We start from the raw sequence: 13,271 nt of genomic DNA, 5'->3' as shown, positions 1-13,271 counted from the left end.
AGAACCTACTGAACCACTCCAGAGAAGTTCAAAAGATATACCTTTTACTGTGACTGTGAGAAATGAATTTATGAGAGAGGCCTGGGCATCCTTGGGAAGCTCTGTGATTGTCTTTCTAGTCCAGACCTTACAGTGGGAAACACAGTCACTGAATTGGGAAACCTAAGTACAATGGGAGTAATTGAATCCTGAGGTGACAGGGGCCAAGTTGTGGTACTCAACCACCAAAGGCGGTTGTGGTTACTGTAATGGACAGCAGAGTCAAAGCATCAATCAAAATGGCCTTATAAAGAACTATAACATTGGCTAGTTGATTATGATGTTCTTAGAAGTGAAATAGATAAGAAGCATACTAAATTCTCATTTGAACTATGTAAGTAGAAAATTTCTAAGTCAAGTGAACAAAAGTCTAAACTGAATCACAAAAAGAGTCATGGCCCCTCAATCAGTTCCCAGACTTGAGCCACTTTACAGACCCAGAACCCTTTGAATAAAGACAAGGCTGGGTCCTTTGAGGAATGACTATGGTACACTGCCAAAAATTTATGGTGAACCCATCGTGTGATTATTTCACCAGATCTGAAATGCATAGATGGAATAGACATAATCAGCAGCTGGCATTATCCCCCCATTGATTCCCTGATCTGTGGAATAAAGGCTATTATGGTGGGAAATGCCAAGTGGAAGCCACTAGAACTTCCTTTACTTAAGAAAATAGTAAACCCAAACCAATACTGCATCTCTAAAGGAATTGTAGAGATAAGTTCCCCCCATCAAGGAAAGATGCAAGAGTGGAGATTCCCATCACTTCTTCATTCAACTTGCCTATTTAGCCTGTGCAGAAGACAGAGGGATCTTGGAGACTAAAAGTGGATTATTGTAAAATTAATTAAGCAGATAGTGACTCTAATTGCAGCTGTGTGCCAGATGTGGTTTCATTGCTTGAGCAAATTAACACATCCTCTGGTAGCTGGTATGCAGCTACTGATATGACAAATTCATACCTGTCAATAAAGACAACCAGAAACAGTTTGCTTTCAGGTGGCAAGGCCAGCAATACACATTCACTGGCCTACCTCAGGGACATATCAAGTCTCCAGTCTGGTAGATTCCATCAATGAAGCCATCTGGCATAGAGGTTTTTTTTGTTGGGAAGTTTTTTATTACCGATTTGTTTCCCTTTATAGTTATGTCTTTTCAGATTTTATATTTCTTTGAAATTCAGTCTTTATATGTTTTGTGTTTCTAGGAATTGTTCCATTTTATCTAGGTTATCCAATTGGGTGGCATACAATTGTTCATAGTACCCTCTCATAATCCTGTTTATTTCTGTAGAATCAGTAGTAATGTTCCCATGTTGGTTTCTGATTTTAGTAATTTAAGTCTTCTCTGTTTTTCTTAGTCAATCTAGCTAAAGATTTATCATTGTTGTTGATTTCTTTTTTTTTTGAAAGAAGCAACTTTTGTTTTGTTCATTTTCTCTACTCTTTTATTTAAAAATTTTTTAATTATTATGTTTATTTATTTTGAGAGAGAGAGAGAGAGAGACAGAGTGTGAGTGGGGGAGGGGCAGAGAGAAAGGGAGACACAGAATCCGATGCAAGGTTCCAGGCTCTGAGCTGTCAGCACAGAGCCCTACGTGGGGCTCAAACCCATGAGTGTGAGATCATGACCTGAGTTGAAGTTGGATGCTCAACAAAGCGAGCCACCCAGGCGCCCCTCTACTCTTTTATTTATGTCTGCTCTACTGTTCATAAATTTCTTCCATCTGCTAGCTTCAGATTTAGTTTATTCTTCTTCTAGTTCCTTATCATGTAAAATTAGGTAATTGACTTGAGATCTTTTTTCCATATAAACTTCCTAAAGTTTTTTCCTCTAAATGTCCCTTTTAGCGCTGCTTTTGCCACATGCTATAAGTTTTGGTATGTTGTGTTTTCATTTTCATCCATACATATTTTCTAATGTCTCTTGTGATTTCATCTTTGACCCATTTATTGCTTAAGAATATGTCAATTTCCATGTACGTGAATTTTCTAGTTTTTCTTCTGTGATTGGTTTCTAGCTTTATCTCATTGTGTTTGTAAAAAATAATGCTTCATGTGATATATTTTTTAATATATTGATATTTGTTTTGTGGCCTAACATATGGTCTCTCCTGAAGAATGTCCCACATGCACTTGAAAAAACTGTGTATTCTATTGAAGTGTTCTGTATACATCTGTTATATCTAGATGGTTTACTGTGTTGTTTTAGTTCTTTATTTCCTAACTTATCTTCTGTCTAGTTGTTCTGTTACTGAAAGTCTCCCCCTATTATAGAACTATTTCTGTCTTCAATTCTGTCAATTTTCACTTCTTAAATTTTGAGACTATTTTGAGACATATAATAACATATAATATAACATATAATAACATAATATATGTTTATATATTATAAACATATAAATGTTTATAACTGTTTCTTCTTGCCGTATTGGACCTTTTATTATTACCTCTTGTAATCTTTTCTGATTTAAAGTCTATTTGTGGGGTGTCTGGGTGATTCAGTTGGTCAGTTAAGTGATTGACTCTTGATTTCAGCTCAGGTCATGACCTCACAGTTGTGAGATCAATCCCCACGTGGGGCTCCATGCTGGGCATGAAGCCTGCTTGAGATTCTCTCTCCCTCTCCCTTTGCCCCTCCCCAACTTGCAAGCTTTCATTCTCTCTTTCTCTAAAATAATAATAAATAAATAAAAATTTTAAAAATAAAATAAGTCTCTTATAGGGTGCCTGGCTGTCTCAGTTGGTAGAGCATGTGACTCTCGATCTTGGGTTTGTATGTTTGAGCCCCTTGGTGGGTACAGAGAGTACTTAAAAATAAAATAAAATCTTTTATTTTTTTTCAGTTCGGGATGGTTCATTAGACATCTTTTAGATAATAACCAGAATAGCCCCTTTGAGAAGTAGTGAAATATTTGAGTCCTGAAGACTTCAGTCTAGTCATAAACAAGATTGTTAAGGTATAGAGGAGTCTCTAGTTAACCAGCACGCTGTTCCCATTTCTTCAGCTTGACTGCATATATAAGAGCTCATTACAGTAATTCACTTTTCAACAGGAAAGATTGAAGTGATGATAGACTCAGACACTAACTAAACATAGGTCCCTGCTTCACACAGCAGCCTTCATTGACAGTGAAACCATTTTCCCCAGTGCTTGGTGAAGCTTCCTACATTAGCAGTATAATGAAATAGAGCATTCTTGCCCAGGAAAGCTCTGCCCAATACAATTCCATGCATCTTGAAAAGCCAAAGATGATCTAATTTTTGACACAAAAGCTCATCAATGATTTTGCAGATGGAAACTGATTCAGGGAGATGAAATGATCTGTCAGAGGTCTCCTGATATTTCTGCTACACATGGTTTTGAATGCCTATACCTTTCTTGTTTTTCTCCCATTGAATTTCAAAGGTTCAGTTTCCCGCCTTTAAGGATCTTAAGAAACTAAAACCAGCAGAAAGCTTCAAATCTCCTTTTAAAAACAGATTTGAGATTGTAAAAGCAGCAATGAGAGTGAAAGCTTTCCTCTATCAATGTTTCTTCATTTCTTTGTTCATTCATTTACCAGATGTGTATCTATTTTATAAACATTTCCAAACAACCACTTCAGTATTGGATCTTCCCACTACAGAAAGTGCCTACCTCTGTGTTGGGACTTGAAGATCACCCAGTCCTGAGTGGCAATCCAGCAATTAAGGGGAAAATTCCTTATAATAATGTTTTAATAAGAAAAAGAAAACCCTGAGAAGTGTCTTGAAATATAAGAAACAAGTCTCCCTGGTTTGGAGCAACATGGCAAATATATTTCATTGCAGTTATGTCTCCAAAACCAGATGAAGATAAATAGTGCCAGTTCTCGACAAAATTGTGAGTTCTATCTTTGTCAGTCTTGATATCCTCTTCACGTACCCTTTTAATCCTTCAGCTGTCTTCTCTTATACTTCAAGCCTCCAAAGCTTTCCTATTATTCTCCCCTACCTTCTCTGCCATTCTGATTGTCTCCTGAATATCCATTCCTCTTCTTCGTATAGCAGCCTTGTTACATGAGTGACAAAGATACATCTCCAGCTTCAGGAGGACCCTAATTGCAACAGCTAAACCTAATCAGCTTCAAGAGGACCTTAAACTAGCTAACATCACTGAATATTGAGCATGAAGAACAAGTTGTGGTGGTTGAGGGCTTTTTTTTTTTTCATTTTTAAAAATTTACATCTAAATTAGTTAGCAAATAGTGCAACAATGATTTCAGGAGTAGATCCCTTAGTACCCCTTCCCCATTTAGCCCATCCCCATCCCACAACCCCTCCAGTAACCCTCTGTTTGTTCTCCATATTTATGAGTCTCTTTTGTTTTGTCCCCCTCCCTGTTTTTATATTATTTTTGTTTCCCTTCCCTTATGCTCATCTGTTTTGTCTCTTAAAGTCCTCATATGAGTGAAGTCATATGATTTTTGTCTTTCTCTGACTGGCTAATTTCACTTAGCATAATACCCTCCAGTTCCATCCACGTAATTGCAAATGGAAAGATTTCATTCTTTTTGATTGCTGAGTAATACGTCTTTATCCATTCATCCATCGATAGACACTTGGCCTCTTTCCATACTTTGGCTATTGTTGATAGTGCTGCTATAAACATGGGGGTGCATGTGTCCCTTAGAAACAGCACACCTGTATCCCCTGGATAAATGCCTAGTAGTGCAATTGCTGGGTCGTAGGGTAGCTCTATTTTTAGTTTTTTGAGGAACCTCCATACTGTTTTCCAGAGTGGCTGCACCAGCTTGCATTCCCAAAAATAAAATCTTTAAAAATAAATAAAATGAGTTTCTTATAGGTAGCATATAGTTGAATCATAGTTAAAAAAAAAATCTATTCTGCTAGGGGTGCCTGGGTGGCTCAGTCAGTTAAACATCTGACTTCGGCTCAGGTCATGATCTCACAGTTTGTGAGTTCAAGCTCCACATCGGGCTCTGTGCTGTCGGTTCAGAGCCTGGAGCCTGCTTCGGATTCTGTGTCTCCTTCTCCCTCCACCCCTCCCCCACTCACTCTCTGTCTCTCAAAAAATGAATAAACGTTAAAAAAAAATTTAAATCTATTCTGCTAATCACTAGCTTTTGATAAGATGGTTTAATTCATAAAATTTAAAGTAATTACTGATAAGGAGGGACTCAATTTTTGCCATTTTGTTACTTATTTTCTCTTTGCATTATAGCTTTCCCCCTTATTTTTTACATTACTGTCATCTGTGTGTGTGTGTGTGTGTGTGTGTGTGTGTATTTTAAAGAAATGTTTTGATACCTTTCTTATTTCCTTTTGTGTATATTCTATACTTATTTTCTTTTTGGTTACCAAGGAGATTACAAATAATTTTGTAAATTTACACAATCTTAGTTTGAATTTATACTAGCTTAACTTTAATCACATACAACAACTCTGCCCCTATACTGCTCTGTCCCCACTCCTTTCAGTTACTGAGGTCACAAATTACATCTGTATATAATGTACCCCCAAACAGACTAACAATTGTTTTTTATGCATTTGTGTTTTATTTTTTTTATTTTTTTCAACATTTTTTATTTATTTTTGGGACAGAGAGAGACAGAGCATGAACGGGGGAGGGCCACAGAGAGAGGGAGACAGAATCGGAAACAGGCTCCAGGCTCTGAGCCATCAGCCCAGAGCCTGACGCGGGGCTCGAATTCACGGACCGCGAGATCGCGACCTGGCTGAAGTCGGACGCTTAACCGACTGCGCCACCCAGGCGCCCCTGCATTTGTGTTTTAATGTAGGAAATGGGGGTGCCTGGCTGGCTCAGTTGGTTAAACATGTGACTTCAGTTCAGGTCATGATCTCACTGTTTGTGTCAGGCTCTGGGCTGACAGCTCAGAGCCTGGAGCCTGCTTTGAATTCTGTGCCTACCTCTCTCTCTGCCCCTCCCCAGCTCATGCTCTGTCTCTCAAAAATAAAAATAAACATTAAAAAATTAAAAAAAAATAGTGTAGAAAATAAGAAATGGAGTTATAAACCAAAATTACGATTCTGTTAGCTTTTATAATTGCCTATGTATTTGACTTTATCAGGATCTTTATTTCCCCTCCACAGAGTTTTGAATACTTTCATTTCAACCTGACTCTTCTTAGCATATCTTATGGGACAGGTCTAGTGGTAATGTACTTTCTCAGCTTTTGTTTGTCTGGTAATGTCTTAATTTCTTCCTTATTTTTGAAGGACACTTTTGCCAGATATAGAATTCTTGATTTACATTTTTTTTTCTCTCAGCACTTTGAATACATCAACCCATTGACTTGGGGCCTCCAAGGCTTCTGATGAAAATTCTGCTAATAATCTTCATGGGGATCCTTGTATGTGATAGTTGTGTCTCTACTGCTACTTTGAACATTCTTTCTTTGGTTTTTGATAGTTGGTTATTATTTGTCGCAGCATGGGTCTCTTTGAGTTCAGCATACTTGGGATTCATTGAGCTTCTAGATTTGTACTTTCATGTATTTCCTTAAGTTTGGGAAGTTTTCAGCCAGTAATTCTTTAAATAATCTGTCACTTTCTCTTGTCTCCTTTGTGGACTCCTCCAATGTATATATTGCTTTCTTTATGGTGTTCCACAGGTCCCTTAGGTTCTGTTCACTTTACCTTTCTGTTCCTCAGACTCCATCATTTAAACTATCTTATCTTCAAGTTAGCTTATTCTTCTGTGTGCTTAAATCTGATTTTTAATCCTTTTAGTGGAATTTTCTTTTCTTTCTTTTTTGTTTGTTTGTTTTGTTTTTGGAAGTTTCAGATATACTTCTCAGCTCCAGAATTTCATTTTGGATCTTTTTTATGTTTTTTTTAAATATCTTTATTGATACTCCTGTTGTGTTCATACATAATTTTCCTGACCTTGTCCATGTCTTCCTTTAACTCTTTAAGTATCTTTAAGACAGTTGTTTTATTTTATTTTATTTAAAATTTTTATTTTATTTTAAATTTTTATTTATTTTATTTTATTATTTTATTAAAGTTTTTGTCTAGGAAGACTGCAATTTGGGCTTCCTTGTTGATGGTTTTTACAACTTTTTTTCCCTTTGAATAGAACATGCTTTCCTATTTCTCTGTGTCTCTTGTGATTTTGTTGTTATTGTTGAAAATTGGACATTTGAATGTTATAATATGGTAAGTCTGAAAATGAAAATATCCTTCTCCACTACCTCCAGGGGTTTTTTTGTTTTGTTTTGTTTGTTTGTTTTAATCTCTATGTGCCAGGCATCAGCCTGCATCTTTTTTTGGGCATGCATAATGATTTTCTAAATTCCCCCAAACATATAATTGCTTTTGGATTTCCTACTCTTTAAATGTCTGGCTCCCAAAGGGGCAAAAAAGAAACTGAAAGGAAAAGAGCAGAAGCTATATCTTTAAACCCCTTGAAAGTTGCTTCACTCAGTGGAGATTCCAACAACGCTAGCCTGGCTTTGTATCTGCACCTCCCTGATCTGAAACAATAATTCACAATCAGAACAAAGATCTCTTACTTACAAGAGAAGATACTTATTGCCTACTCTAGCTCTTGTAAGGTGCTCTAGGAACGTTTCCTGTAACAGGGGTGGAAGGTGGGGAATGGATACCGGCTATAGTTCTAAAGGCTGAAATTACACTTTACTGGTCAAGCCTTCCCTTAAAAGTTGTAAAGCATTGAATAAACCCCAGAATCCCAAATTAGTTAAATCAGATAGACTCTGCCAATACAGTTGTTTAGTTGGAGAGATGGATTCCTGTGCTTCCTCCTCAGCTATCTTCCCTGATGTCACTCCTTTTGCCTGATATTTTTTTATTGGATGTCAGATATTGTGAATTTTATCTTGCTAGATGCTGGGCATTTTTCTAATCTGATAAATATCTTCAAACTTTTAGGACACATTTATGTAGCAGTAGTTTGATCCTTTTGTTCATTGTTAGATGAGACTATAGGAGCGTTTAGTCTACAGCTAATTTTGCCCCCACTATGAGGCAAAAGCCTGTCTGAATACTCCATAAGATGTCCTATGAACTAAGCTTTTTAGTCAATCTGGGAACAGAATATACTTCTCCTCCCTGTGTGAGCCCTGGGGTTTATAATCATTTTAGGTGGACTTCTTTTAGTTGTTTTATATAAGAGGATGAATCTTGTCCATGTAACTTCATCTAGAATGGAAGCATTGGTTGAACTCTTCTTTTAAAAACTTTAAAAATTATAATAAACGTAAGTGAAAACTCATAGTTGAAAATACTCCATGAGGAGCACCTGGGTAGCTCAGTTGGTTGAGCGCCTGACTTTGGTTCAGGTCATGGTCTCCTAGTTCAAGAGTTCGAGCCCCACATTGGGCTTGCTGCTGTCAGCCTGTCAGTGCAGAGCCAGGTTCAGATCCTCTGTCCCCCTCTCTCTGCCCCTCCCTGCTTGCACTCTCCCAATAAATAAATAAATAAATAAATAAATAAATAAATAAAAGCACTACATGAATTATCACAAAATATACAAATCCCAGAAATATATATATATGTATATATACATATATATGTATATATACATATATATGTATATATACATATATATATATACACATATATATATATATTACCTGTACCACATAAACCTCCCCATTTTCCCAAAAGACAATTATCTTCATCTTTAACATTGTAGGTTGATTTTGCCCGATAAATGGAATCATGCAGTATATATTCTTTAATGTCTGGTTTCTTTTGCTTAATATTATGTTCAGGAGATTCTTTGTATGGAACTATAGTTCATTAATTTTTGTTATTATCATTCCATTTTATGATTTTATCCATTCTACTGTTGTTCTCTACCAGAAATAATATCACTATAAACATTTCTGTGAATATCTTTTGGTACACATATGCATGCATTTCATCTATGAATGGAATTGCTGGTCAATCAAGTATGCATTGATTTAATTGTAGTAAATAATGCAAAATAATTTTTTCTCAATCTTTTTTATTTCATAAAAATTTTAGACTTAAAGAAAAGCCACAAAACAGTATAGATTTTCCATATATTTTCAGATCAGCTTCCCCTAATGTTAACATATTACATAGCCATAGTACACTACCAGAATCAGGAAATTAAAATTTATACAATACTATTAACTGAAGATCTCATTTGATTTTATCAGTTTTCTCATTAATGTGTTTTTCTGTCCCAGGATCCTAGCCAGGGTCTCATAGAGCACCTACTTTCTCCCTAGTCTTCTGTGGTCTGTATCATTTCCTTGGTTGTTCATTGTTTTCGAGATCTTGACATTTTCAAAGAATGTAACTTCTTTAAATGTCTCTTACTTTTGGTTTCTCTAATATTTTTCATGATGGGATTGGGATTATGCATTTTGGGGGCAAAAATACCCCATAAATGATCTTCATCCTTAGTACATCATATTACAGGGGTCTGCATTGTGACTTATGTTGACCTTGATCACTTGGTTAAAATGATTTGTTTACTGTAAAGTTACTATTTTTCCCTGTGTAGTTAATAAATACCTTGGGGAAGATACTTTGAGACTATGCACGTTCTGTGTCTTCTCCAACTTTTGTCCACTGAATTTTGGAATTCATTGATAGATATTGTCTGCAACAATTATTACTGTGATGTTACCTAAGGGTAATTTTCTTTTCCCTCTTCCACATTTATTTTTTATTTTTTTTTTAATTTTTTTTTTAACGTTTATTTATTTTTGAGACAGAGAGAGACAGAGCATGAACGGGGGAGGGTCAGAGAGAGAGGGAGACACAGAATCTGAAACAGGATCCAGGCTCTGAGCTGTCAGCACAGAGGCCGATGCGGGGCTCGAACTCATAGACCGTGAGATCATGACCTGAGCCGAAGTCGGACGCTTAACCGACCAAGCCACCCAGGCGCCCCTCTTCCACATTTATTAATTGGAACTCTGTGCCAGCAAGAACTACCTCTTCCATTTATTTATTCACTAATATTGATAGAGACTCAGATATTTATTTTATCCTGTAGGTTATAATTTATTATTATTATTATTATTATTATTATTATTGTTATTGCTTCAATTGTTCCAGATTTGGCCATTAGGAGCTCCTTCAGGTTGACTCCTGTGTTCTTTCTTTCTTTTTCTTTTTCTTTTTTTTTAAAGACACATTTATGCAGCGTTATGATCAGACTTTTAATTTAACAATCAACAGCATGGGTGCAAAAAAAAAAATCTATGTTAAAACCCTTTGTTGGAATGCTTTACACTTTCCACAGAACAGAAACTAAAATAACCTGTTATACAAGTAGTCACAAATACAGTCCTCAAGTTTTTTGCCCATACACATGAGTATTGTCTAAAATGTGTCTTCTTTGTAGCAGCTAGGCCCTGCCACCCCTGTGCTTGGCTGAGTTCACAAAACTGTTGGAACCTGTAGCTTCCCTGCCACTTCTCTGACTCTTCTCTCCTGCTAAGCTTTGTTTCCTGGTAGCAATTAAAACCTAAAACCGTCTGACTTCGGCTCAGGTCATGATCTCACGGTTTGTGAGTTTGAGCCCTGCATCGGGCTCTGTGCTGACAGTCTGGAGTCTGCTTCAGATTCTGTGTCCCCCCCCTTCCCTCTACTCCTCTCCTGCTCATTCTCTCTCTCTCTCTCTCTCTCTCAAAGAATAAACATTAAAAATATTTTTTTAGGGGCGCCTGGGTGGCTCAATCGGTTAAGTGGCCGACTTTGGCTCAGGTCACGATTTCGCGGTCCGCGATTTCGAGCCCCGCGTCAGGCTCTGTGCTGACAGCTCAGAGCCTGGAGCCTGTTTCAGGTTCTGTGTCTCCCTCTCTCTGACCCTCCCCTGTTCATGCTCTGTCTCTCCCTGTCTCAAAAATAAATAAACGTTAAAAAAAATTAAAAAATAAATAAATAAAATAAAAAATATTTTTTTAAACCTCTGCCACTGCCATAGCTGCTGCTGCTGCAACCACCATAGCCACGCTGGGTTTGTGGTTTGGCAAAGTATTGGCCTCCACCAGCACAGGGGCCAGAGCTTCGGCCCCCCCCAAATTGCCTCCTTTCCTGGGTCTAAAGTTTGAAGATTGGCCGTTGTCATTGTCAAAATCATTACAGCTTCCGCCACCTCCAAAGTTGCTTCCATCATTACCAAATCTGTGACAGCCATCCCCACTGCCACTGTATCCATTGCCACCTCGACTGCCACCAAAGCCACCTTGCCCACTGCAGTTTCCTCCACAACCAAAGGTGTCATTCCCGCCAAAACCACCTCTGTGACCACCACCGAAGTTTCCAGAACCACGTCGACCTCTTTGGCTGGATGAAGCACTGGCCATCTCTTGCTGAGATACGGCTCTTCTGACTTCACAGTCGTGGCCGTTCACAGTCTGGTATTTTTGAATGACAATCTTGTCTACAGAGTTACCGTCATCAAACGTCACACAAGCAAAGCCTCTCTTTCTGCCACCGCTTCGGTCAGTCATGATTTCAATCACTTCAGTTTTCCCCTACTGTTCAAAATAATCTCTCAGGTGATGTTGTTCAACGTCTTCTTTAATGCCACCGACCAAAATCTTTTTCACGGTTAAGTGCGCACCAGGTCTCTAAGAATCTTCTCTTGAGACAGCCCTCTTTGGTTCCACAACTCTCCCATCCACCTTGTGTGGCCTTGCATTCATGGTTGCGTCCACCTCCTCCACAGTGGCATAGGTGACAAACCCAAAGCCTCTGGAGCACTTGGTGTTTGGATCTCTCATTACCACACAGTGAGTGTTCCCCACTGCTCAAAATGGCTCTTCAGACTCTTATCAGTTGTTTCGAAGCTCAAACCTCCAATAAAAAAGCTTCTGCAGCCATTCAGGCTCTTTAGTAGATTCTGACTTAGACGTCACAGCTGTGGGAGGGGAGACTTTAATGATGCTTACTCAGCAGTGTCCACAGGCAGAAAGGAATAATCTGATGAACGTATCTCGACTCCTGTGTTCTTTCAACAAGTGGCTATCTATCTATCTATCTATCTCTCTGGAACCACAAGATGTTCCAGGATCATCTTATACATTCCCTGTCCAGCCCTGAAATCAATGATTTTTCCAAAAACTCTTGTTCCTTTTATTGGAGACTGATGTTTAGAAACCAAGATTTGGGGCTAGGTGTGTTCATTATTACTGGAGTGTCGTTTCTTCTAGGCCCTCTTACCAAAGAGAGCTAGAAAGTATATGTATATGTATATGTATATGTATATGTATATGTATATGTATATGTATTAGCCTATGTAGATATATACATCTATATTTATCTTTGTGTATATTTAAAACATGATTTAATACTGATAGTTCAGGTTCCAATCCTATACCATAGGGTTCATTTTTAGTCTTTTCCTATTCCTTATTTGTAACTTCTTTCATAAGAGTGAGAAACCCTGTTCTTATTATCTACAATACATTTATTTATTCATTCATTTCTAATGTACCCATAGAGTAGTTTCAGAGTTGCTAACTCATTTCCATGCAAGAAATACATTTACTGACTAGTATAGCATTTATGAACCATTCTTTGTATTTAACCTTAAATTATTATTTTTTCCCCCAAGGGTACTAGCTAGTTTTTTTTCTTCCCAATGTGGTTATATTACTCATTTGTGTATAATTAACTTCAGTTGTTAGTGTTTGTATCCATTTCTTGTCACCCTATATACTGGTTGGTTTCAACAGTTTATTTATTATGTGAATGGTTTGTAAAACATTACTATGGTGGTAAAAGTCAGATTACATAAAAAGATATACTGAGAGAGAGATTGCTGGGAAGATAGCAGAGTAGGAGGACCCTGTTCACCTTGTCCCATGTATACAACTACATAACACTCACATCAGAACCCAGAAAACAACCTGAAGACTGGCAGATCAAACTCCACAGCTAAATGTAGAGAAGAGGCCACACTGAAGAGGGTAGGAAGGGTGGAGACACAGTGAGGAGCTAAAGGGATTCACTGGACTCTCCCCTGGAGGGAGGACCTGTGGGCATGGAGTAGGGAAAGAAACCTGCTATTACACCAGAGAGACTGATTCTCCATAATGTTTGGCTTTGAAAACCAGAGGGGCCAAATTTCATGAATTCTTCCAACCAGCAGAACTTAAAGCCTAGAATTTTATTTGTATCTCATCTCATCTCATCTCATCTCATCTCATCTCATCTCATCATCTTATCTGTGCTTCAGGGACACAAGCCAAAGCCTAGAATTTAAAAAAT

General features: G+C 37.7%; 1 protein-coding gene and 1 pseudogene across 1 annotated transcript in view; one reads left to right on the top strand and one right to left on the bottom strand.

The window, feature by feature from the left end:
- FAM186A (family with sequence similarity 186 member A) overlaps positions 1-13,271 on the top strand; it is a 77,684-nt gene that overhangs the window by 12,952 nt on the left and 51,461 nt on the right. The window lies entirely within an intron of this gene.
- Positions 218-11,814, bottom strand: LOC115518031 (annotated as a pseudogene).

Source organism: Lynx canadensis, chromosome B4 (genome assembly GCF_007474595.2).
Source record: "Lynx canadensis isolate LIC74 chromosome B4, mLynCan4.pri.v2, whole genome shotgun sequence".
NCBI lineage: Eukaryota > Metazoa > Chordata > Mammalia > Carnivora > Felidae > Lynx > Lynx canadensis.
This window is presented reverse-complemented; position numbering and strand designations above follow the sequence as displayed.